Source organism: Phyllopteryx taeniolatus, chromosome 3, assembly GCF_024500385.1.
Source record: "Phyllopteryx taeniolatus isolate TA_2022b chromosome 3, UOR_Ptae_1.2, whole genome shotgun sequence".
Classification (NCBI taxonomy): domain Eukaryota; kingdom Metazoa; phylum Chordata; class Actinopteri; order Syngnathiformes; family Syngnathidae; genus Phyllopteryx; species Phyllopteryx taeniolatus.
The window spans coordinates 8,962,788-8,990,360 of NC_084504.1; the positions used below are offsets into that span (position 1 = coordinate 8,962,788).

The 27,573-nt window shown below is 42.1% G+C and overlaps 1 long non-coding RNA gene across 1 annotated transcript in view; it reads left to right on the forward strand.

Annotated features, from left to right (window-relative positions):
• Positions 1–503: 503 nt before the first annotated feature.
• Positions 504–27,573, forward strand: part of LOC133475852 (uncharacterized) — a 36,783-nt gene continuing 9,713 nt past the window's right edge. Inside the window, exons 1-2 of the long non-coding RNA XR_009787945.1 lie at positions 504–1,126; positions 10,951–11,001. This is a non-coding gene — a long non-coding RNA (uncharacterized LOC133475852). The remainder of the gene's footprint in view (positions 1,127–10,950; positions 11,002–27,573) is intronic.

Here is a 27,573-nt window from a genome sequence, read left to right on the forward strand (position 1 = left end):
GGGTGATCAGAGTCAGCCACATGTGCTCTCAGCACCCGAAAGAGTAGTGTCACCCATGATTGCAGCGATTCTCTCCTTGAACGGGGTGAGGCCCTCCGCACCGGTTCCTCCCCCTGTTTTGTCCACACTTTGGCGGTGGGCAGCTGTCCTCCACTTCACATCCACCTTTATGTCTGACCACTTCTTTTTTAGTTCAGTGTGTGTGCGCTGTTGGGACCCCACAGCATTGACAGCCGCACACACGCTGTCTCATTCACTCCTTTTTCGCTTGTTGTTTACGCCAGAGGACAGCGTGCCAAAGAGGATTTTCTTGCGCACCTCCACTTCATTGAGCAGCGTCTCACCTTCACATTCAGAATTTTTTTTTTCTTCACTACCTTGCTCTCTTTTTTCTGATCATGCAGAGATTGGGATCACAGGGGCAGGGTTCATTTAAATGATTTGCATATTTAAATGTGGGCGTGAACAGGGAGGAGTCGGCTACTCCAACATGTGCGCTCAATTCTACGTTGATTGGGATGTACGAAGGAAATGTGCTTGATTCATACATCTGGATATATTTGTGCTTACGACGTTTTCTGGATTTGAGCGTACGCCGTGTTTCAGTAGAAAATCCACGCAAGTCTTTGTACATGAGGCCCCAGATGTTTTTCGGTCCTAGTCCAATGCAAGAGATATTGCAGAGTCGGGACGTGCCATTCCAGCGCCCGTTTAACGGGTTTAAAAAGACATTCTACTAGCCATTTGTGTCAGTCAACTTCATTTCTGGTCTCCGGGCCCTCCTTCTGCCTCTCTCTGTGTTTTCGTTGGGCCATTGTGGAGCCGAGTTGAGCTACAGTACGTGCAGAGTTTGAAAATTTGCGGCAGAGACCTTAAGTAACTCAGTAAAGTCTCTTAAAGGAGCACCTTTTGAGAGAAGAACGTACCAGAAGAAGCTCAACATTGAAGAACATGGAGCCGACCAGCCGAACATAAAAATCAAGCAGAAGTCAAAAGACAGGAAGAGGATACACGAGGTCTTTTTCTAGAAGCTGGTTTACCAACAGGCCCTGAGTAACGGCAAGCAGCGAGACGAATGCTCTGTTTTCTTCAATGTCAGGATGTGATTCTGCATGGACAAGAACAGGTATGAGGCATTTAGAACACTTTGCTGTATAGGTAAAAAAGGATGCACTTTCTGGGATCCACATGGAAAATTCACTGCATCTAGACATGTTTTGGGAAACATTGGGTAAACATTGCTTGCCAGCTTGATGAAGGCTACAGATTAGACATTCGTAACCACAGTAAGGAGGTTGACAAAAACAGGAGAATCAAGACCTTCATTAGGAACACAATGTCACAGGATTGTCTCAATGCACTGGTCATGCTCTGTATTAAGAATCTTGTCAAAAAACCTCCTGACTTTAACTGTGGAGTCATTGAAAAAGTTGCCTTTCTCAAGGACAAAATAGAACACTGCACGATGCCATCAGACCCGTGAACAAATGACATCACAATCTGTGAACAGTGTGCAATTTTTTTCTTTTGTAATCCTGCTCACTTGAATGTTTGTGCAATACTTCTGCAACCTGCAATACTTGAACAGTCGACTCGAATGTCTGCATAATACACAATGCAAGGATTTATTTATTTTTTTTTTTTTTTGCACTAGCTGAACTATTACGCCAAAGTTAAATGTACTGTGGTAGGTTAATTGAAGACTCTAAATTCCCCGTAGATGTGAGTGCGAATGGTTGTTTGTTTCTATTTGTCCTGCGATTGGCTGGCAACCAGTTAAGGGTGTGCCCCGAAGATAGCTGAGATAGCACTCCCGCGACCGTTGTGAGGATAAGCGGTACGGACAATGGATGGATGGTATTACGCGCCATCTAGTGGGGAAAAAGAATAACACATCTTAAACAAAATAGCTGTATCATCAATTATTTTCCATGAGGTGGTTTGAATTCAGTCATTGACAGTATGTAAACTTATTCATGTGTGTGAGGTTGATTAATGGACTATTTGGGGTATATTTGACTAAACAGATTAGATCAATACATTAAAATTAGTGTTTTCTAGAGTGTATGTGTGTATGTGTATATATGTATGTGTGTATATATATGTGTATATACATATACACAGTGATGCCAGTACTAAGAAAATCCGCCTTTTTGAGTAACGAGTGAAGTAATGTATTTCTTTTCCCAAGAAACTAATTAGACTACAGTTACTTCTTCAAAACAACAATACTTACTTTTGCATCATCGTCTCTCACCAAACATTAATTTATTGCTGTTGATGTGAACAATGAGCAGTCCAGCCGTGCAGAAGCATTTAACCGAGACCACTCTCTTTTCAACAAATAGACGAGAAAACGAGAAACGAGAAAACTTGTCAAGTCATGTAGTTTAAGTCAAAGTCAAGTCTCTTGGCTACCACGTACAAAGTCAAGACTTTCTTAAATATTTGGCAAGTAAGTCTCAAGTCATAAAACTGGCAACTCAGTCATTTGACTCAAGTCCCCTCATGTCTGCTGGGTCGTCCCCAGGACCTCCTCGCAGTGGTACGTGCCCGGAACACCTCGCCAGAGAGACATCCAGGAGGCATCCTAATCACGTTCCCCGCCCGGATGACCGAGCTTCTCACCCCTCACCCCTAAGGGAGCGCCTGGACACCCTACGGACGAAACTCTGCGATCTTGTTCTTTCAGTCATGACACGCAACTCGTGACCATAGGTGAGGGTAGAAAATTCATCCATCCATCCATTCTGAGCCGCTTCTCCTCACTAGGGTCGCGGGCGTGCTGGAGCCTATCCCAGCTGTCATCGGGCAGGAGGCGGGGTACACCCTGAACTGGTTGCCAGCCAATCGCAGGGCACATACAAACAAACAACCATTCACACTCACATTCACACCTACGGGCAATTTAGAGTCTCCAATGCATGCATGTTTTTGTGATGTGGGAGGAAACCGGAGTGCCCGGAGAAAACCCACGCAGGAACGGGGAGAACATGCAAACTCCACACAGGCGGGGCGGGGATTGAACCCGTGAGGCTGACGCTCTAACCAGTCGTCCACCGTGCCGCCGGTAGAAAATTCATTAATTCATAATGAATTAAATACATAGTAATATTACCATAAAAATAACATTTAAATAAAACTATAAAAATATCTATTAATTTAATAATGAATGAAGCAATTATGAATCCATAAAATGCATTCATTATTGTTTTTTTTAAACAAATAAAAAATGTGGGTGTCATTTTGCATTGGTGGAGGTCTAACCGATCTAATGAAGTATACAGTGAGTGTCATTCTGCATCGTCTGACTTTGCCGCTTTGCAAAGATGACGATTCGCAGTGTTTCCGTCAATTTACTGTGTGTGTGTGCCTGTGCGTGTGTGTGTGTGCGCGTGCGTGCCTCTAATTGCTCTTCACCTCCCCTTGAGTATCTTTCTGCCTGGTCAGCACTCAAGCAAAGAGAGAAAATTGCCCGGTGTCCTGTCGGCTAACAGGATTAGCTTCTTAGCTTGACACGCAGACGGCAGCCGGGAAGTGAGACAAAATGGTGGCTTCGGATGACTCATTCGAACCTCCTTCACCGTTTCGTCGTCTGGCCCTCACACTTCCTTCTTGCTGGCCATTTTGTTTGTGTTCAGAAATCATTTAATTCTCCATCAGAAATAATGGAAGGAGAAATTATCTGGTCAAATCTCGAAGTTTGAACACAAGCCAATCAAGGATGCTTGTTGCCAGACATTTTGTTTGCATTTTTTCTCCATTGGGTAATAATGGAGCCACATGATGTACGACCTTATCAATCTGCCTTAGGCCTAGTACACAGACAAGAATTTTTCAAATCTTAAAAGATTGTTTTTCAATTTCAACTCAGAACACAAAGATTCTGTTCCACCACCAATCTCAAATCTAGTTCGCCCAGACTCAAATTTGTCATGATCAAACCTGATCTTCTAAAAAGGAAGAAGAAACATAGCAACGCAATGTCGAAGAGGACACATGAGAGGCAGAAATGATTGTGGTTTGGGGACATTTTTTTCAGAAAAATCGCAAACTAAAAAAAAAAGAGACTGGAAAAACTTGTCGGGAACGCAGAATGGCCTTTCTCACTGGTCTATAGACTAGTTGGCGACTCGAGTCTCCGCTGGTTGCAGAGACAGCGGAGACGTCTCTGCGATGTCTCTTGGAGACAAGTCGGGTCACCAGGGAGTTGTGGTAAACGCGCTATATGCAGAATGCCACGTAACCATACCCGGAATACAGGTTCGCCGACTTCCTGTATGCTGCACTAAACGAGCATAACTACAGTTTGAAGACAAGATGGTTTGAAGCTGAACCTGCTAAAATGTTGTTGTCTTTATAGCTGGTGTTTGCAGACAAAAGTTAAATAGATGTACAGGATGTCATTTGTTTATACGACTAGGATATGATAGATACATAAACACGAACAAAGCCTAAACATCGGCTATTGTCATCTTTGGTGGTTTTGCCGAATGCGGAACTAGGTTGCGCATATACCAGATTCAAACGTGCAATTTTTTGAAAGATCTTTAGGAGAATTTTTCAACTACCCAGCAGGTATCGGAGACGTCACGGAAACTCATTCTGTCTGCGACTGGGGAGACCTATCCGTGAGGTCTCTGCGACATCTCCGAGACCTGCTGGAGATCAAGGCGCAAGTATCGTGAAGATGTCCTGGCAACTTCCGGGCGAATTGGTCCCCACAAGACATTGCCCTAGTGAGAGTGCAAGCAATATTTTTGTCTTCTGAGTCGTCTGAGTAGCCGCGGCAGTCGCAACGACATCTCTGCCATTGAAATAGGGCCTTAAATAAGCACTGCCGGGCTTCCCAAAGCTCTGTGAGCTGGTCCTCAATTTCTGAGGTCCACCGGACTTGGCGTTTTGGGTGTGTGAACTGTGTTATTTTACTGATATTCTTTTATTTTGAAGGGCTGATTCAATGGGCAACCGAATATGTTGCACCGATATTTCACAAGTATTGCCGAAGGGACCGGAGGCGGGAGTGGTGTATAATGGCAATATCGTCAATAAAAAGACTTGCTTTGGAAAATACTTCTTGCCAAAAACAACTTATGCATAATACGACGACAGGTAGAACATGTTTGTATTTATTTACGGCTGCTTCCTTGATTATTGATTGGCTACATTCTGTTTTCCGTCACAATTCACAGTCATGACTCGAGTGTCGTCGGCTTTCCCCACGCGTGAAGATTTTAGGTCATAAATATTAATAGTTTTAAACATTTAATATTTAAGATTATCGGCCCTTTTGGCGAAAAAAATAATTATATAGGCTAAGCTTACGAGCCATGAGGGAAAAAACCTGCTTCAATATAACAAACCATTGACTGTAACGGATGACCCCCGCCCCTATTAGTCCGTTAAATCGGGGTTCCACTGTGGTATGTGAACACAGGGTACAATGTTAAATCTTTAGCAATTTGACTTTGGGTTTACCTTAGGAGTTCTGTATTGAGGTTATCATCTTGCTATTGGTTAGCATAACAACTGTTAGCATGTTAGTGTTTGAGCTATTCTCTTTTTAAAATAGTCCCTAAAAACATGGCACAGTGTTAAATCCTGATCAATCTGTCTTTGGGTTTTCTGTAAATAGGGATCTTAGAGTATTCACTCTTGAGTACTCACCAATGATGTTACAGATACTACTATTACCTTTGATCAGTGTTGCCACAGCTACCTTGCAAAAGTAACTTCGCTACTTTCCTGATTACTTCAGCTTAAAAGTACCTCAGTTACTTTACTGATTACTTGATTTCAAAAGTAGAAAAAAGTTAGAAGTTAAGTTAGAAAAAAGTAACTTTTTTGTTACTTTCAGCAGCTGCCAAATGGCTAAGGGATATCACTTATTCACTGCATGAGCTTAACCGAACCCATTACTTGGTAATATACGCCACACAAGTTACAGAATGATGTCATCAACATTAACCGATAACTTAAATTTTAGTGTAGTTGAAGCCACATTCAATGAGCAACTTACCATTCTCAGTACACTTCTCTCAAGACTCTTAACTGATAGATGCCGATTGTGGTCCATGAAGGCAACGTGTGTGTGTGTGTGTGTGTGTGTGCGCGCGTTTGTGTATATTGGGCGCGCACACCACTTCTCCCATCATCGTAATTTTGGTGCGAAGAGTGAGTAAAGTTGACAAGATTACGCAACGGTTTAACTAGCAAAGCTGTGGGTGATTGACGGGGGTGAAGCACTTAATTTACGTGACGTCAGTTGGAGTTGAAAGTTGTCACTTTTCATTGTAAATATTATTTAAGTATTGTGAGTCAGTCCTTATTATAGAACGATTTATTACCGCGCACTCCGGTATGAATAATTAACCCACAATGCATTGCGCGCTTAACACACCAGTAAAACTGTATCTTAATGGGTAAATAAAAAAGTAACAACAATCCAAAACACTTTTTACTAAGGAAAATAACCAAAATAGTGTGGCGACAGTGAAATCGTGCATTTCTTTGAACTTTTATGGTACTGTACCGTCACTGTGCATTACATAATAAACAATCACGTCCCAATCGCTTCGTTATGATTATTGAGTAACGAGCGGTCTGCGTGATTGGTATAATATTTTTGAACCGCTAGACTGTTCTTTATGTGAGTCACCAGTCATAAATTTGAAGTAGGTGAGCTATATAGATGTCTCAAAAGTAACTATTGTTATTATGAAGAAATAACTGTAATCTGACAACTTTCCCGGAAAAATTAACGTGTTACTTTGCTCGTCACTCAAAATGGCAGCCTTTTGGAGTAACATGTGACTTTGCGTTACCGCCATCACTGCCTTTGATACATAAAATTTCAATTAACACACTGACAGATAATTGTGAACAAAGACCTTTTTCTTTCTGACACACATGATTCGTCAATGGGTAAAACCGCCACAGTGTACCGCCAACTACTGGCGAAGACAACTTATTCGATGTCCAATTTTTTGCCTTAAGTATTGTTGGCTCGTGACAGCAGCGCTCAAGTACCCTATACCTTAAAATAAGCCAGGTATCGACTCGCCCATCTCGACTCAGATTGCTATCTTGCTATATTTGAGTATAGCAGCTGTTAGCTCCATCTCCTGTTCTATGGTTCTCATGGCATTTTTAACTTCGCACAATGTGTGTAATGAGACATTTCAATGACCTTTAAAGTCACTTTTTTTTCTTTCCTCCAAAGGTGTGTGTGTGTTTATTAGGTATGCGGCGAGGTTATAAGGCAAGCTGTGGCTTCAACATGCCGTAAAGCACTTTACAAATCACTTTAAAGATGACATCTCCTCTCTTTAATTGGCTCCAGAGTCTCCTCGCCCGTCGTTCATATTTCAGGCGCTGCGCTGAAACTCACAGCGATAAATCTTCTTTATGGTGAAGAAGGGTGAGCGAGCAGGACTTTGACTGGAAGCGAGAACATCTTGTAAGGGTGGTGAGCAATACGCCAGCATACAGATACAGTGGAAGTGGAAACTCATGAAAAAGGAACAACCGAAGGCCAAAATACACATGGCCATGGTCTTACAGCCGTGTGGCAAGTGCCAACCTGACCAAGCAACTTCAACAGCCAGCAGCCAAGGATTGTGGTTTGCTCTTTTTAAAGTTATAGCTTTTATGAAGTCATCACAGAAAGAATAGTGGCGATGGTAAACATACAGGAAAGCAGTAATGATTCAGATTGACCTTTTTTTTTCTTCTTTGAAAACTATGACTATTTTTTATTATATTTTTTTTCCCCCCAAAATATGACTTTTTTTCTTGAAAAATGATTATAGGGAATATAATTCAGGGTTTTTTTCCCCAGTAAAATCTTTTGGTCAAATTATTATTTCCTTATACTAATATGACTTTTTTGTGGAAATATTTGTTTTATTTTCCATGAAAGAAATTACACTTTATTCTCAAAATTATAGCTGTCATAAGTATAATTGATTTTTTTCTTGATAAAATATTTTTTTTCCAGTAAGATATACATTTTCCCCTAAAACTAATAGGAATTTATTCTTAAAAAAAAAAAAAAATACTGTATTCGATATTTTCCGAACAATATTTTGTTACTGAAAATAGTTTTTTCTTGGACAAATAAGGTTTTTCTTTTTTCATTTCCTCCCCAAAATTATGACGTTTTTTGTGGGGGGCGATCATTAAAATAATCCAACAGAAACAACTGTTTGTGAGAAAATCTGTATTTTTCTCAAACTTTTTTTTTTTTTTTTTTTTAAATGGAAAAAAAATACAATGACTTCTTCTTTTTTGTTTTTTTAAAGTATGATGAAAGTAAAACCAACCAATCTTAAACTAATATGACTATTCAGGGGAAAATCTATTTTTCTCAAGCAAATTAGTGTTTTTCATTTAAAAAATATTTGGTGAGTGTATTCACAAAAGAGAATATAGTCACTATATGAACATACTATGACTCGGGACTATCCAGCCATCCATCCATTTTCTGAGCCGCTTCTCCTCACGAGGGTCGCGGGCGTGCTGGAGCCTATCCCAGCTATCATCGGGCAGGAGGCTGGGTACACCCTGAACTGGTCGCCAGCCAATCGCAGGGCACCCATAAACAACCATTCGTACTCACATTCACACCGACGGACAATTTAGAGCCTTCAATCAACTGACTCGGGACTATAATTATTTTCCAATACGTTTTGCTTAATTTCAGTAAAATTATATTTTTTTTCTCCATAAAATGTACATTTTTTTCTGGAACAAGTACAACTTTTCAGCAGTAAGAAATATAACTTTATTCTCTCAAAATAAAGATTATATTTACACTATTTCAATGAAATACCACTGCATTAGCATATGATTTTTTTTCTCGCACAAATGCATCTTTCCCTCCCAAATAATGCAACCCTTGTCATATCAGAGAAATACGACTTTATCCCCCAAGGTATTTTTTTCTTCCTAGAAAAAAAAAAAAAATAAGACTTCGATCATGACGATAACAAGTATGATATGGTATGATTGCAACTTTTCCCCCAGAAAGGAAGACCTTATGCTTTTATTAATAAAAACAAACAAAATCTAAAATTCGAAAGAATCTGACTTTATTCTAAGATTTTGACTATTTTTACCATTTTCTTACTTTCCAGCAATTAGATCAAGCATTAGCACAAATGCTTATTTGTTCAAAGCACCTTAACACTTTTTCCTGTGTCTCATCTTTGACTTTAGCTGCCATTTCCATTTCGTGTGTCCATTTTATGTGACACTGCGGCTTCATTTTCCTTTTCCGTCTTTGGCTTTTCACTCGCCCTCCACTGACTGAATGACGCCAGGAATAAAAAAAACAACCGTGAGATGGGCTTGAAAGTTCAATTAAAACGGCATGTACATGTGTGCATGTATATGTGCGTGCGCGTGTGTGTGTTTCAATAGGAGGTTTTTATCTGGCGTGAGCGTGTTTGAGTGTTTTCCTCATTATCAGCATAAAAAGAAAAAGTCGACAGGTAATTACGACAACTCCCGTACTTGTCGTAACTTACATTTCTGCAAGGCGCTTACTTGTTTGTTTATTCTCTATAATTGGCTTCCTCATGCAGGGAAACTGGTTTCCACCTTACTATTTATTTGCAAAATTAAAAAGTAATCAAGTCAAGCACCCCTGAGGTTGTGCGATTTGCAATTTAAGCAAAATTTAGGGGTAAAATGTACTTTTGAATTTGAAGGGTTTGCCTGTTTGTCTTGGGTGGCAAAAAGGGGGCCCCACATTAAATAAAGGACTGGCGCATTTAATAATATTACGACTTTTCCGCCCAATCGGAAAAATGTCTCTTTCTCGTTATATTTTGATGGGGTTTTTTTCCTCAAGAAAAAGAAATGTGCATACAACTCCGAGATGGCGCCAACACGGGTGGTCACCTCTGTGACGCACTCTCTAGTACTGACTTTGTTTCTGTCATTTTTGTTTGGCTTTAGTGGCACTCTGCATATTACTTCCACAAGGGAAGACTTGCTAAGCACTGGGGAGTACTTCGGACCTTTTTCTGAAATGAACAAAGTTTTTGCTCTGAGTTACATACCGGCGTAGCAGCTGCATTCTACGGTGCATGGAGGAAGCGTAGGCGGCATAGGGGGAAGCGAGATGGCGTCCTGGTCAGGCTGCGACAGCGAGGATTTCGAACTCCGCTTCCGTCGAGTCAACTTGCAAATCTACAGTATGCTCTCTATCCAACAAAATGGACGAGCTTCATCTCCTCACAAAGACCAGTAAAGACTTTGCTAGTTCTGCCACCCTCTGCTTCACGCAGACGTTTTGTGAACGCATCCCAGACGGCGCCGTACTGCTGGCCGGCTTCCAACTTCACAGAGTGGACCGTGACATGGAGCTATTAGGGAAAAACAAAAGTGGCGGAATATGCTTCAGCATCAACGAAAAATTGTGTACTGATGTCACGGAGCTCAACACACACTGCAGCCTGGACTTTGAGTCGCTGTTTCTGAACTGTTTGTCATTCCACTCGCTGCGCGAGTTTGCTTCATTCATACTCGCCGGTGTTTACATTCCCTCGAGGCTAATATGAATGGCACACTGCAAATGCTAGCTGACCAACTAAACGAACTTGGGGGAAAAAAAAGCACACAGATTTACCCCTCATTATTCTCGGGGTCTTTAACAAAGCAAAACACAACCACGAACTCCCTAAATAGAAGCAGCACATTAACTTTTCCACCAGGGAAACCATCATTTGAGAGTCTCGAATGATGTTTGCAAACTACGGCCCGCGGGCCGCATCAGGCCCGCTGACCCTTTCAATCCGGCAAGCCAAAGATTGGTACAGAATCCCCCAAATCATCAAATTATTTGACCCTGTCCTGTAAGGCCGAGTGGTTCCACCGGGCAGCGCAGTCGGCACAGTGATGCATTGAGTTGACTTTTGCTGTTCTGTTTTTACTCTGCTACAGCTCTGAACCCTTCTTCAACCATGAGTGGACCAAAGAAAAGAAAAGTCGACGGTGAGTGCTGAGCAGTGTTTCCGGTAACACGTTACTCCCCAATTCTTCCATTTGGGGAAACGAGTAGTGATGTTACGGTCTGTGTCGAGGCTTGAAAGTGTGTGTCAAGTAATCAGGAAAAATCCAGGCGAAGTGTGGTTCGCGGCGTGGTTTGAAGACGTTCGAACCTTCCTGAAGCACCGTACCACGTGACTGATTCAGGAAGGGGTTTGCTGGTTTGGTGCGTGAACCGTGCGTCATTTGGAATATAAGGCAATGCAAAGGTGGCATCGCCTAGACCACATTAGTGTACTGTGAGCGATTTTCAGGTGTGCCATGGGAAATTATAAATTTTTTCTTCATTGCTCAAAACATTATTTATTTACAATAAATAATGTATCTCCGTTCATCTATTTATGCCAGTGAGGCATAGTGAACAAATAAATGCCCTTCGATTAAATGACAGGATGTATATACAGTAATTAATGTATCCACTTTTTGTGACATTTTTGTTTGTTCGTGTGCCGTGAGATTTTTCAATTGTAAAATACATGCCTTGGCTCCATAAAGGTTGGAAAGCACTGGCCTAGACAGATCCATTCAGCAAAGTAAAACTCCCACATCTACATCACTGACAGTAAACAGCAACAATCGAAGTACAGAAATACCTGGCAGAACCAAACATGCACAGACAGGAGGACCCACTGCAATACTGGACAAAGCAAATAAATTATTTTCCAAATTTATTCACACTGGCTGTCATGTACCTTTCCACTCAAGCTTCATCTGTGCCTTCTGAGAGGATTTTTTTCCAAAGCAGGAGAAATCCTCACTAAAAAGCGGAACCGCCTTAGTCCCGGCTCTTTTGAGAAATGACTTTTTAAAAAAAAAAAAAAAAAAAAAAAAAAAAAAAAAAACAAGGAAAGATATTGGGGTTTGAATTCTCTTTAATTAATTACCGGCACTACTACAAGTAACAAAAGTCCATTCCTATTTCTCATACTGTGTTTCACTGTGGTCCTATAACTTGTTTTGTCGGTGGCAACTAGATTGTAGTACATTTTATTGACCTCTCGATGGCGCCATAGAGTAAATGATTCCTTACAAAGTGTCGGTACATGTGCCGGCACAGTTGACTGAAAGTATTGATGCTTCGTGGAGCTTCACCTCACCGTCACTAGAAACGAGTAAAGTAATGTATTACTTTCCCCAGGAGAGGAACAAGACTGCAGTTACTTTTGAGTCATTAGTCACTTTTCTACCAAGCATGCTGATTATGCTAACAGCCAATCAACGCAGGAACTGATGGCTGCGGCTCGACGGTTAAAATCAAGCTTGCACCTTTATCTGACAAACTGCCATCCAAGATTCAGTCACACAAGACCCAGAAACAGCGCCACGGGAGCTGCAGATGGAAGTGATTGAGCTCCAATGTGATACTGTCTTAAAAGAGAAGTTCAACTCTCAAACTGGAGGAGTTTTATGCTTCATTAGGCGCAGACAAATTTAAAAAAATCTGGAAGATGGCACAGAGGATGCTGGTGATGTTTGGCTGCACATTTGTGTGTGAACAGACGTTTGTGTGATGAACACCAACAAAACATCCTCCAGATCCCAGCTGAGTGATGAACACCTCAGATGTGTTCTGAGAAGTGCCACAACAAAACTAACACCAGACTTTGATGCATTAGCAAAAAAAAAGGTGATCAACAAAACAACACTGTTCCCATTAAAAGTAAATCTAAGTATTAACACTACAATGCCTTTTTTTATTTTTATTTGTTATATGTAAGCATGTGGTTCTGGCTTGGCCCACCTGTCAAATTTTAAAAGTCAATGTGCCCACCCCTGTTCTAGACGACTGCTATACCATGCTGAAGGACTCGTACCGTGATGTTCTCCTTGCAGCTTTAGGCTCATCTGATCACTGTTTAATTCACTTGATACCAACATAAAGGCACCAACTTAAATGTCCAAAGCCTGTGGTGAACAAACAGAGAACAAGTGGACCAATGAAGCAAAGATGGCACTTCAAGACTGTTTAAACTGCACAGATTACAGTGTCTTGAAACATCAACTGGCAGCTTGAATGAACATACGGATACAATTACATCCTACATCAGCTTCTGTGAAGATGTGCGTGTGTGTGTGTACCAACAAAGACATTTTGCACGTAAAATATCAATAACAACAAGCGGTAGTTCACTACCAAACTTCGCCAACTTCAGCAGGTTAAAGGAGACTCATATCGGAGCGGGGACAGAGCCCTGTACAATCAGGCCAGAAATCAGCTGACAAAAGAAATCAAGATCACAAAGAGATATTATAAAGAAAAATAGTTTGTTTGGGGCGGATTACAATGACTAACCAAATACAAGTGATCAAGTGAGCAAAAATGGACTAGCTGACAACCATCAGCACCATCAGCACCGGGGCCCCCCATGGATGTGTCCTCTCTCTGCTGCTCTTCTCTCTCCACACGAATGACTCCTGAAGTTTGCAAACAACACAACAGTCATTTGCCTCATCAAAAACGGTGACAAGTCTGCGTGTCGACAGAAGGTGGAGTGGCTGGCGCTTTGGTGCAGCCAACACAATCGGGATGTTTTTGTCTCAACATCTGACTTTCTCAGGATTACAACTTTAGTCTTCTGAGGTTAAGCCTCTTTTTCATGTTGCAGCTTTTTATTCGTCCAAAGAAAAAAATGTAAGTACATCCCTATTGTTGTAATTTTATGAATTGATTTTCCTAGTGAAACCAGTTCAGGGTGCACCCCGCCTCCTGCCCGAAGATAGCTGAGATAGGCTCCAGCATTCCCGTGAGGATAAGCGGTTCAGAAAATGGATGGATGGATAGATTTTCCTAGTATAATTTATATTCTAGCTAAAAAAAAAACTAATGGCTGAAAATTATTATAAGATATGAAATGTAAATTATGAAAAATACAGCTTTTTCTTGTAGAAGTACAATGTTGTTATTACAAGTTTAAGACCCCATTATCAGAGTATCATTTATTTTCATCTCAAAAAACACTTTAGTCGCCTAAAATGGTGACTTTTGCATCTCAAATAAAATACTGATCTTTTCTCAGAATATTATGAATTCTATTATCTTTACAACAGATGAAATATGAAGAATATGACCCTCAGGTCTTGAATGTTTTAAGAGAAATGGCAAAGAGCAGTTTGTGTATTCCAAAAAACGTGTATTTGTAATACAGCGTGGCATGGTAGTGACTGGCTCCCTTTTCATGACATAATAAAGCGAGATGGTGATGTAGTACCTGGCGTAGTACTGCTGTACGCCTAATTTAAACCCGGGCCTTTATTTTACACCTTGCGACTCATATATCAAAGTCATACGCGGCTAACAAGGTTACCAGTGTAAACACACACACAAACAGAATAAAAGTGATGAGGTGTTTTGTGGGTTGATGTAATTGGACGCCTGCTCACACTTTCGCTTATCAACGTATTGGAAGTGGGGAACAAAACTGGTAATTTATCTGCATGCTTGTATACACACACCTCGGTACCGCTTTTATTTATTATTTCCTGCTTCAACAGCATTTTTTATTCTTTCAAATTTGACCCCTACTACATGCAAGTGCAGGAACTGCGAAAAAATAATTATGTGACAAAATTAAAGTTAGAATTCTACTTTTTCCATCTTAAAGATGGCATCTACCCCTCTGTTACGTGCTTTCTAGTGTTTTTGTGTTTTGCGTTCATCTTTGGATAGATTACGCAACTCACTTAGACAAGGCAAGACTTGCTAAACATCAGGGAGTCTACCTCGGACTTTCTTTCACCAAGTTTTTTCTCCGAGTTACTCACCGGTGGGGCAGCTGCGGTCTATGACGCATGGAGGCGAAGACGACGAAGGGGGAAGCGCAGCGGCATCCAAGCGAAGCTCCGCAAGAAATGATACAGATTGCCACTCCCGTCGATCCACCTCGCGAATCTACGCTCCCTCCCCAACAAAATGGACGAGCTTCATCTTCTGACAAAACCCAGTAAAGACTTCGGATGTTCCGCCGCCATGTGCTTTACGGCAACATGGCTTTGTGAACTTGTCCCCGACGGCGCTTCCGGGCTTCCAGCTACACCACTGCTATACTACGCCAAATGACGCATACCGTGCTGTCCCCCGTACAGCTCTGGACTCATCTGATCACTGCTCAATTCACTTAATACCAACATACAGGAACAAATTTAAATGTGTGAAGCCTATGGTGAAAACAATGAAGAAGTGGACCAACGAAGCAAAGATAGAACTTTAAAGCTGTTTAGACTGCACAGACTGGAGTGTCTTTGAAAATTAAGATGGCACCCTGGATGAATATACGGACACTGTCACATCCTATATCAGTTTCTGTGAAGAGGTGTGTGTCCGAACAAAGTCATTTTGCACGTTCAATAACAACAAACCGTGGCTCAATGCCAAACTTAAGCAACTTCGCCAGGCTAAAGAGGACGCATATCGAAGTGGGGACAGGGCCCTGCATAATCGCGCTATAAACCAGCTGACTAAAGTAATTAACATCGCAAAGAAAAATTATGCAGTAAAGTTAGAAAAACAGTTTACCGCAAACGACTCAAATCAGTCTGGCATGCATTACAATCGCTACCCAAGTACAAGCGACCCCAAGCTGAGAACAATAAAAGACTAGCCGACGACTTGAACACCTTCAACTGCAGATTTGAAAAGGACACTTTCACACCCCACACCCGCCTAGCCACACCACCGACCACCATCGGACCTCTGACTCCCCTTCCTTCGTTGACCATCCACGAACAGGAGGTGAGACGAATATTCAAACAACAAAAGATCAACAAACCGTCTGGCCCAGACCTTGTGTCCCCATCCTGCCTCAAAGTCTGCACGGACCAGCTTGCTCCAGTCTTCACAAAGATCTTCAATAGATCTCTGGAACTGTGTGAAGTACCATCCTGTTTCAAACGCTCCAGCATCATCGCAGTCCCCAACAAACCTGCAATCTCGGGTCTGAATGACTACAGGCCTGTCGCCTTGACATCTGTGGTCATGAAGTCCTTTGAACGTTTTGTGCTGGACCACCTCAAGAGCGTCACAGGTCCCATGCTGGACCCCCTGCAGTTTGCCTACCGAACAAACAGGTCCGCGGATGACGCAGTCGACATGGGACTGCACTTCATCCTAGAACACCTTGACGGCGTGGGGACCTACGCGAGGATGCTGTTCGTGGACTTTAGCTCTGCATTCAACACCATCATCCCCGAACTCCTCTCCTCCACGCTTCTCCAGCTCAGTGTCTCGCCTGCCATATGCCAGTGGATTTATAGCTTCCTGACGGGCAGGACACAGTAGTTGAGGCTGGGGGAAGCCACCTCATCCCCACGCACCACCAGCACCGGGGTGCCCCAAGGTTGTGTCCTCTCTCCGCGGCTCTTCTCTCTCTCCATGAAAGAATGCACCTCAACGCAACCGGCTGTCAAACTCCTGAAGTTTGCAGATGACACCACAGTCATCGGCCTGATAAAAGATTGTGATGAGTCTGCGTATCGACAGGAAGTGGAACGGCTGGAGCTGTGGTGCGGCCGGCACAATCTGGAGCTGAACATGCTCAAGACTGTAGAGATGATCGTGGACTTCAGGAGGCATCGTTTGCCACAGCTGCCACTCACGCTGTCCAACTGCCCTGTGTCTACCTTTGAGACCTTCAAGTTCCTGTGAATTACCATCTCTCAGGACCTGAAGTGGGAGATCAACATCAACTCCATCCTCAAAAAGGCCCAGCGGAGGATGTACTTCCTGCGGCTTCTGAGGAAGCACGGCCTGCCATAGGAGCTGTTGAGGCAGTTCTACACAGCAGTCATTGAATCAATCCTTTGTTCTTCCATCACAGTCTGGTTTGGTGCTGCTACAAAAAAAGGACAAACTCCAACTGCAATGGACAATCAAAACTGCTGAAAAGATTGTCGGTACCCCCCTACCCACCCTTGAGGACTTTCATGCTGCCAGAACTAAGACAAGAGCATGCAAAATCCTCTTGGACCCTCCACAGTCTGGTCACCACCTCTTCCAGCTCCTTCCCTCAGGTAGGCGCTATCAAACAATGCAAACTAAAACTAGCAGACATTCCAACAGCTTATTACCTCTTGCCATTAACTTCTTAAACAGTTAACTTACAATTCCATTGCAACATGCTGCCAATTTTGTGTTGAGATTGTTGTCACATCTCTGTCGGGACAATTATTTATTACTCGTCCACTCACTGTAGTAGTCTCGACGCTCTGCACTACTTGCATATCTGTTGTTGACCAATACAGGCCACTCATGCTCTAATTGCTAGAGGACACTGCATCTTTTTGCACAGTTGTCAAAAAATAAATAAATAAATGTACCGGCATTACCACATTACTGTTAACCTTTTATTGCTCAGTGACTGTGTTTTGTATGTCTTTCTGTCTCTAAAGTATTGTCTGTCAATTGACTGTCTGTTGTCGTACTAGAGTGGCTCCAACTATCGGAGACAAATTCCTTGTGTCTTTTTGACACACTTGGCAAACAAACATGATTCTGATTCTTTAATGGAAATAAAGTCACCATATTATGAGAAAATGTTTGTATTTCCACTCGGAACAAAATGTAATATTAGCAGCAGTGAATTTTTTGAAATCACTACATTCAAGGAAAAAAATGTCTTTCTCAAAGAAAAAAAGTCTAACAATTACAATAAAAAAGTGACATTATTATGAGATAAATGAAATTTAAAAACATGTAAATTACATGTAAATTATAAATGAAATACCATATGTTCACCACAACAAAGTGCTGTCATACTGTGAGAATAAATAGTTTGCCTGTTTTTTAAAGCTTAGATTATTCTGTGACCAGTTAATTCTTCTTTTTATTTATTTTTTTGTCCTGTTCGGCCGTTAGGTCAAGCATAATGGAGGATCTGCATCCCTTTATGCTAGAACAGTTTTATTGTTTCACAGTGGAGTTTTTAAGCTACCACTGTGGTTTCTTAGTATTATAATGGATATTTATTGAGAATCAGTCGATCAATCAAACTGAACAAAGTTTCTAGAGGGGAGTGTGAAAAGAAGACAAAAGGCAAAGCACTAATTGTAAACAAGATGAGAAAAGTAAATCATTATATATCTAGAATAATGACACATTAGATATGAGTGTTGTATGGGGCAGTTGTGCTACACCATGTGAGTGAAGGACAGGACAAGCTAGGACAGGAGAAGAAGCATGCAGGACAAGGGTTGTGAACATGGCTGTACAACTGAAGTGCGGTGGGAGTGACTGTAAATTATACAAGTCTATAGTACGATAAGTGTGAGTGAGGGGATACCCAAGCATATTCATGAGTTATTTGTCACAATGAGTGAGTGGCCCCAATCCCAGCGAAAAAAATCCCAGGGGTGCGTGCCTGCGGACACATGCAAGTGAATTGACACCGTTTCGCATGCACAATGACTGACAGAAGGGTCCTGTAATTGCTGTACCTGCACCGCAGGGGCGCAGGACCCCACCCAGTTCATTCTTTTCAGCCATTAGTTTCACACCATCACTGTTATGTCCAAATACCTTCTGACACGAGTGTCATCGTTTAACTTGTTTTTGTGTCTTTATGAACCTCTAATCGATGTCTATACAAATACACACGTGTAGCTGTATTCCATTGTGCGTGACCTTTAGGTATGCACAGGTGTGTAGGTGTGCGTGTCTGTTTACGCAGATGACACACACTAATAGCAAACCGTCAAAAACACAGTGACTATTTACCTTCCCAGATTGAAAATCATTCCCAGTGCTTGCTACTGTGTGCGTGCGCGTGTGTGTGTGTGTGTGTGGGGGGGGGGGGGGGGGGTGCAACTGTCCTTTGAAAATGTCAAACAGCTGTTAAAGTGACTTTATGTCAAAGAATAAATATAAAAAATAGCCATTCAATGTATTATTTGAAATACAATATATTTTATACATGATAGAATGGAGCCATATTATAGGAAATAGTAATTTTCTCGTGATGTTATGACTTTTTCCACTGAAAAAAATGTAACTTTTTCTTGAAATAATGCAACTTTAGTGAGGATAAGTGGAACGGAAAATGAATTAATGAATGAATGAATTTTTTAAATCTGATTTTTAAAAATCTAAATTTTTTTCATTTTATATTGCAACTTTCTTCTCTATGAGAACAGTTTTTGTAATCGCAAAGAAATACGAAACTTTCTTTTGACTTTTCTTTATAGAAAATAATGCTGATTTCTTTCTTCTAATATTGCAATTTTGCTCCCAAAAAAACACACTGTCTCAGTAAATATTTTTTCTCATAATACTGCAACTTCTTTTGTCTGAAAAGTAAGATGTTTTTGCTCAAAAAAATTATCTTTTTCTCAAAGAATGGAATACTTTTTCCTTGTAATACTGCACTATTTTTCTCTGGGGAAAAAAAAGCAACTTTTTCTCATATTTAACTGTTTTTTCTCTGTAACAACATAACTTTTTTTGTCTAAAAAAATGCTACTTTTTTGCCTGAAACCACAACTTTATTCCAAACAGCACACAGACACACACTTTTTTTTCAATATTTTTTTAAAAAAGAAAATGTTTTCGTTTTTTTTTCTCCCCCAAAAACTATTTATATACATGTATATAAATATTAGAATGAAGACATGAAGAGAGAATGTTTTTTTTTTTTTTTAAATCAATACATTTGTTGAGTGCCTTTTTTCCTGATTTTGCACCATTGTTCTGAGTATCGGTCAATCCAATGACTGATGTGCTTACACGACTGCAATGAATGACTTTCAATGAATGGAGGGCACTCAAGTGTTTGTTGTAAGAAGACTTTCTTAAGATACAAGCACAAGGAAGAAGATGCGCGCCTCAAAGTGTGTCCTCGGGGAGGGTGAAGGCTCTCTTTTAGGCTGCTGTCTGAAGATTGCGAATCCCCAACACTCAATCTGGATGTTTATCTTTTCCCCCGAGGATGTGTACTACCAAACAAGACGTTTTATTTATCAAGGTAAGCAGACTGGGAAGAAGGAGGTTGGAAAAGCCACCAGTAAGATGGAGAAACGAAACAAGCACGCTTATTTAGCATGTTCAGCTTGAGTAGGCTCACAAATAAGTCTCAAAAAGCCATAAGTGAAAAAATTTTGTTTTGAAATAAACATTTTGGACGCTTCCTGTGGCCTTTCAAAGATGGTCTTGTCTGAGAAAGTTTTTGAAAATTGAGCTCTTGGAGCCAGTTTCACTTAACAACATAATATTTCATAGACGTAGGAACACGATTTGCTAAGCAGATCTACCATAAGGAGATGCACAAAGAACGTCTCAAGAAGACATGCCCGAAAAGACACAGCAAGTTGACCAAGTTGGTTTGAATCGGCCATTTTACAGTAATCTCCTTCAACTGTCTATAACCCTTCACCTGTCCGTGTCAAACTGAAAATGAAACCATTTCTATTCATTTTGCTTTCATATAGAGAGTAAAACAAAAATGGCTTCACGGGAGCCGAGAGTGTATCAAATTGGCTCCTTCATAAATGAGAGAAAATGTCAGGTGAAACACTTTAGTCAGAGCAAGCCCCCCCCCCCCCCCGCCCCCCCCTTGCTGGAGCAGCTGGTCAGCAAATATTACCTTGAATAGCAGTGAAGCCCTCGCCGATTAAATCTCGCTCCACTCAACTGGATTGAAGCGCTCGCCCCCAAATCCTATAAAAATGTTTTAGATTTATTAGCTGCCGCGTATTTGAGAGAGTTTGTTCTCTCTGAGGAGACAATACAAGAAGAACATTCTGCTTAACGGCCCTGTAACCTTTTTGTTGGCCTATTCGCAGAATGATGATACACTGGGTTTGACAGACACTGACAGAGACAAAGTTTTAAAGTGGCACTAAGCAGGCCCCAAAAATGGCATCGAAATTCGACACACCACACAAAAGAGTAATGTTAACAAGTCTGCCAAATTTGAATGAATACAAAAATTGCTAAGTACATAAAATCAGGTTTCGAAACTTGAATAATAAGGGCCAACTCTCAGCTCTCAGATGCTGTGGGCGTGTCGAATGGATGCGCCAAAAGGAATCAAACATACTGAAGGGGTGAAAGGTTATATGATGTAAAATCACGGTAGGAGGCTCAACTTCAATATTGAATGGTTATTGTGGACTATAATCATAAAAATGAGCACACAGGTCAACTTACCCTCATTGGTGGTGACATAATGTCACTGCCGAACACGGCACCTGACGACAGCGGCACGGTAGGAGGAAGCCCAGCTAGTTAGACAATTAGCACTGCCCCATTCACCAGTATCAAGATACCCACGGAGCCATGTTGTCTCTGGTGCAAGTTTACAAAACTATCCATTGTAAATTGCACACTGCAGAGTCAGCTGGTGGTGTTGATGTTCAGGTTGCCGACTGCGTGTATGTTTCAAAAGTCAATCCATCGCTTTTTTATTTCCTCATTTTTTGGGAGCTTAAAAAAAATATCACCGAGCTGCTCTGTAAATTGAGGCATCCAGCGAAGATACATTTTCGGGGTGTAGCCATTGTTAGTTTGCTCACTGCAAGCCGGAGTGGTAAATGGGCCTTGTTATGGACACTAAGCACAGCTAACTCACAACTGAGCACCCAAATGAAATGACATCACTTTGTACCTATATAGTGGGGGAGGGAACTTGCGCTAGAAAGTGTACGCCCCAACTCCATGATCTCATAAGGCTGCGTTTTAGCCCCGCCTACAAAATCAGGAAGATTCAAATGGTGAAAAAGAAGCTTCAGCTATACTGCATCTCAACAATTCAGCACTATACTGTTCTAAATCTTCGCGTATTTTTTCAGCACTTATCTTCAAACATATTTAATCTACTCAGAAACAAAACACGGACCTCTGCTTAGAGGCCCTTTAAATCGGGAGAGAATGGGGAGAAATTATGCTGAGCATATACAAAGAATGCAGTAGAGAAGGTCTTCCAGTTGCTTATAGTGTTGTTAACTGGTTGCTAAATGGATTTCGGTGGGTAGCGGGCTACCAGTTAACTAATCTCTAGCTGTTTGCTAACTGGATGGGGAAAAATTGCAAGCTACCAGCTAACTGGTTCTCGCCGGTTCCCACCTGGATGTGGATGGTTTGGGGACTACCTGCTAAGTGGTATCTAGCCGGTTGCTAACTGGATATTGAATGGTTACTGAGTGGTCACTTTTGCTTTGTTTTAAACGGCACCTTTACGTTCAGAGGTCTTATCTGGTAATCTTTCAGGTGTCATATTTCCTACTTCCTCTCACGCTCTTGAAGTCAGCACCAGAGGTAGCAGTCCGCATCAAAACGGTCGTGCCTGTGATCGTGTCCCTGTCTGCGGCCTCCATTCTTTATTCTGTTGTCTGCTTGTCATTTTGTAGCTGTCACTCACCCCCTCTCTGCTCATCCATCACTGCTAACAGGCTGCTTGACAGGCAGTGAAAAGTGGACTTCTTTTTTCCTTCCTTTTCCCAGCCAGTCAGTTAGTCATCCGAGGCTAATTAAATACCAGCTCACTCTCCCCACGACTCCACTCCCCTCATCTTCTCTTTTCCAAAGGAAAGAGACTTTTTCTCTTCCCTCTGTCGCCCAGGGTGTCGTACGTCAAGATTAACCTCGCACTGTAAAGACCACACGCACCAAGTAACAGCAGCCGAGAGCAACGCTCCTCAATCAAATGTTCAAAGTGTCCACTTCAGGAGCGTTTCTTAAAGGAACAAACACTGTAACTTGTAAACATTTCGTCAGGAAACAGTCAGTACATTAAAACAAAGTAACAACAGCCCTCAATCAAATGTTAAGTGTCTAATTACCAGCTCTGTTCTTGACAGTGTTGCATCACTCCCATGTTGGGAAACGGTAGGCGTATTAAAATAAAAAAAAAACCCTGCTCCATTCTTTATTTCTCTATGCTTTTTAGGGAAACACTTGGTTCATTAAAACAAAGTAACAACAATTGGCTCCTGTCTTGACGGTGTTGCGACTCTTTCTGTTTTGTCAGGAAATAGTAGTTTTAGTTCATCAAAGTAACAATAATCAGATCCATTCTTAACTCTTAACATTGCTGTGACTCTTTGTGCTTTGTCAGAAAACAGTCAACCTATTAAAACAAAGTGACGACGTTTGGCTCCTTTTTCGATCCAGTAGCAGCAATTCGTGCTTTGTAGGTAAATCGTTGGTTAATAAAAAAAAATAAGGTAACACCAGTCAGCTGAGTTCTTTGTTGTTTGGTGTTGTAACGCTCTGCTTTGCCAAGAAACTGGACGTTAATTAAATCAAAGTAAAAACGATTTTTAAAATGTATTTATTTATTTTTTGTAATGATGACTCACATTTGTTGACAAAGATGATCAGGATGTTCAGGATGTCTCGATAATCGGTAGCCTGACTTAACAACTCTGACTAATCGTAACTTTGGGTGAATAAAAACTTTGACATGATTGAGACATGTCGCAGCTCCTCTTCATAGCTCCTCTCCGTCGAATAATGATACCTGCTTAAGTCAATCATGCAAAACCCAAACAAGCTCATCTGCATGCCTGGAATTAATTGTGATCTGACAGCTAAACGATGCAAAGGCCCTGACAGAGCGTGTCCAACAGGCTGACAATGTGCTCTTCCGCTTGTTGCACACAGAATTCAAGAGTGGGCGGGTGAAAAATTCCACCGTTTAATTTGTCCACCACGACCGAGATAAAGGGAAGGCAAGAAGGAAGACGAGAGGTCGACCGATCATCACAGTCTGCTCTTTTTTTCCTGCTTTTTATGTTAATTCCACTTGATACTGATTCAGTCTTTCTCCAAGTGTTGTTTTCTTTGCTTTTGGCTCAGAGCATGTGTCTGAGAGACTGTGCGTTATTTGGTTGCAGATGGACGATTACAGCAGTATTACATCGTGGTTGGGTTGGCGCACATCAAACAAACACAAAAGCAAACTTAAAGCTGCAGGCACAATTGGCTTCCCCTTGCACCCACTTTTTACGGTGAATCCTTAAAATGATCAAACTTTAGCTCCCACATTAGATGGCGTAGGCTTAAAAAGCTTCATGATTTAGCCCGGCCCATCTGTCTAGGATACCTGCTCCCCATTGGGGCTCATTTGTGCAAATTCCCTAGTCAGAGTTGGTTAAGTCACAACTGTTGTTATTGTTGTTGTTTTTTAAGGCTACAAAAAAGATTCATTCATGAGATAATAAGAAAAGGAATAAACAGTGATTCTAAGGAAAAGGGTGGTTTATTAAAACAAAGTAATGACAATAGGCAAGGTTCTTGGCAGTGTTGTGACTCTACATGCTTTGCCAGGAAAAAGTCATTACTTTGTTTAATAAAAAAAAAAAAAAAAAATGTTTGTTGTCCATTCTCAGTGGTATTGCAAAGTAACAAGAATGGACCCTGTTATTGACGCCGTTGCAACTCTCTGTGCTTTGCCAGGAAATTAGTCATTTCTTTGTTTTAACACACCTACCATGTTCTTTTTGTTCCTGATGGTGTTGCGACTCCCTGTACAGTCAGTTTTCACAATAAAGTAACAACTGGCTTTTTTTGCAATAATGAGAAACCGTTATTGGCGAAGACGACCTAGATGAATAATCGGATCGTATCCCTGTGTAAAAACAGCTCACTTATTTTAACTTTAGGCAAATAATAACTCTGACATTATTGAGAGATCTCGTTGCTTTGCTGACAAAGAAGAGGTTTTTTTTTTCATTCAAAACCCAAATGTTTGTGTTTTTGTTTAGTGTTTTTCAAAACAGTTTCCAAAAAAGACCTTGGACAATGAGTCACATTATTATGTGATCATATGTAGTGGCATTGTAAATATCTTTTACAATTTATTTTTTCCACCTGCCTTTTATATTTGATCATCGAGAGAAACCTTTATATATATATAAAAAAACAAAATAGACAAGCACTTTTCTATTCCTCTGTAGAATCTATCAGAAAAGAGCTATGAAGGATGACTGTCTTCTAAAAGACAGGGTGGGTGGGTGGGTGGGTGGGTGGGGGAGCGAGAACATTGGGAGGTTGTGTTGGGTCAAGAGCCCAATCTATCCAGAAGATGAAAAGCAAACGGCAATTGCATGGCACAAATATGCGTCTCATCCTCGGGAATTGGCCATCGCCTCACCAGGATCCTCCTCATATTTTTTCTTCTTCTTTCCTTTTCAAGCGGGAGACATTGAGGAGAAAGATCGAGGATGGGACATTTAAATTTAATTGGACGGGATGTGACATTGCCGGATAAGTTGATGTTACAACTCTCTGGGGCAAAGTCCAGGAAGGGCAAAATAGGAAGGAAGAGGAAAAAAAAGCAAAGTGCAAGGGATGAATGAAATTGAAAAAAATAGATAGGTCAGCGTAGAACAAATATCCATGGTGAGGGAACAAGAGGGCAGGATGTGACCAGTTGTTACTGTGAGTGGATCAGAGGGGATTTACACAGCAAGTGAAGGGAGAAAGAGGAGGTGGACAACAGGGAAGACCAACATCGGAGACAGGAGCTCTCCCAGTCAAATGCAATGTCAGACTTGAGGAAATTCAGAGCTTCAAGACATGTATGTAAGGCTTATGAAGAAGAAACACAAGGTCCAGGTAAAGGGTAAACTCTGACATTGGAGGTCATCAAATAGGCAAGGTCCACTCGTAATATCAACATCCGAGTCACAGCACAGGAGATCGCCAAGGTAAAGGCAAGATCAGCGATATGGAAGTCTCTCAATTAGAAACAAAGTATGGTTCAAGAGATGTACAAAACATGTTTCCAGAATTTAATACCTAACGAGACCTAAGGCTAGGCAAAGACCACCCATTGGATCAATATCTGAGTCACAGTCAAGAAGATCACCAAGTTGAGGCCCCGCATTAGGGGATGGAGTGTCATGGCCTTGTGTTTCAAGTTGTTTTTCTTTGTGTTGCAGTGTCTGGGTGGGCGTGGACATCGGTGACACACCTGTCATGCATTGTAATCATCAGCCTTTTTAGGGGGCACCGTGACAGTGTGTGGGTGTCGGAATATTCACTAGTATTTGCCGCCGTTCTGACCGCTGTCCAAATTTAGGCTCACTACGATTATACCACACGGACCGTTTGTCGTGTCTCCCTGCGTTATCTGTTTTTGATTCTCTCTGGTTGTGAGTTCCTTTAGTTTTGTATGTTTCGCCATCACCTGCTCTGCCATTTAATTAAAATTGTTCGGACCTCTGACCTGGAGTCTATTTTTTGGGATCTGCCCTTACGGCATTGCCGTTCATGAAAGAATATTCCGACCAGAAATGGATGCCACAAACTCAGACTCTTTTCGCCAAGCGTTGGCAAGTCAGGGACATTTGGTTGGAAGACACGAGACATCGTTACACAAGCTCAGGGAGGCAGTTACGGCGTTAACGACCCATCTCAGTACGCTGAGTTCTCGGGTTGATCAGGTGTGTGCACTTGGATTACCTCCGGTTCTGGCAAAAGCACCCGCCACCAACACGGTGGCCGCGGTGCCACCCGCCAGGGAAGCTTGTCTCCCAAATCCACCTCGTTATGCTGGGGAGCTCGGCGGCTGCGGTCAATTTATTTATCAATGTACCCTAGTATTTGACCAACAACCGGTCACGTATGCCCAGGATAAGACGAAGGTGGCTTTTATAATGAGTCTACTTACGGGTCAGGCGGCATCGTGGGCGATGGGGGTCAGCAGCGCCAACCCAGCGTTACGTTCCTCCTTCCCGGCATTCGAATCTGAACTGAGGAGAGTTTTTGATCACCCCGTCAAGGGTTCCGCATCCTGGCAGCAGAGAGTGGATTCGGCGATGTGGCTTTAAGCGGCATTTTTCGTCGGGGACTCTGTCCTGCCGTCAAAGATGAGTTGGCGGCCCGGGACGAGACCACTAATTTGGAGAAGTTGATCGGACTAGCCATTAGACTGGACAATCGACTGAGGGAACGGCAGCGCGAGTGGGCGGCGGAACGGCGCATTTTTTTTTAGTCCGCTTCCCCGGGACATTCTTCATCCGCCATGGAAGACGCCACCTGTGTTCCCCCATCCACCTCGGCGTCGACGAGGGAGCCGGCCCTGGCCATGGAGGAGCCGATGCAACTCGGCGGGGGGCGACTGACGGAGACGGAACGTTGGAGATGCATGAGAGCGGGGGCGTGTCTGTAATGCGGCCGACCAGGACACAAGGTATCCACCTGCATGGCGAGACCTTCACTGGGAAGTGACGCTACGCGTTCCAAGCAGAGCAGCCAGGTGGTGGTGACAGCGCCTTCTGCCTCCGGAAAGAACGTCTCATCGTGTGAGTATTTTGATGAAGACTTGGTACCCGCTGAATTGAGAACTGGATCGAACAACAGTAGACTGCAATTGCCGGGCGAAGTATCGGGATTTGGCGGCAGTGTGAAGGTTTCCGCGTTGATTGACTCCGGAGCCGATGAGTGTTTTGTGGACTCCTGTGTGATAGAGACTCTAAATTGTCCACTGTACAGACTTTGCAAACCGAGAAAGGTTCTTGATTTGGATGGGCGTCTCCTGGCAGTTACAACACATTACGGCTCCTCTGTGTTTAAAGCTCTCTGGT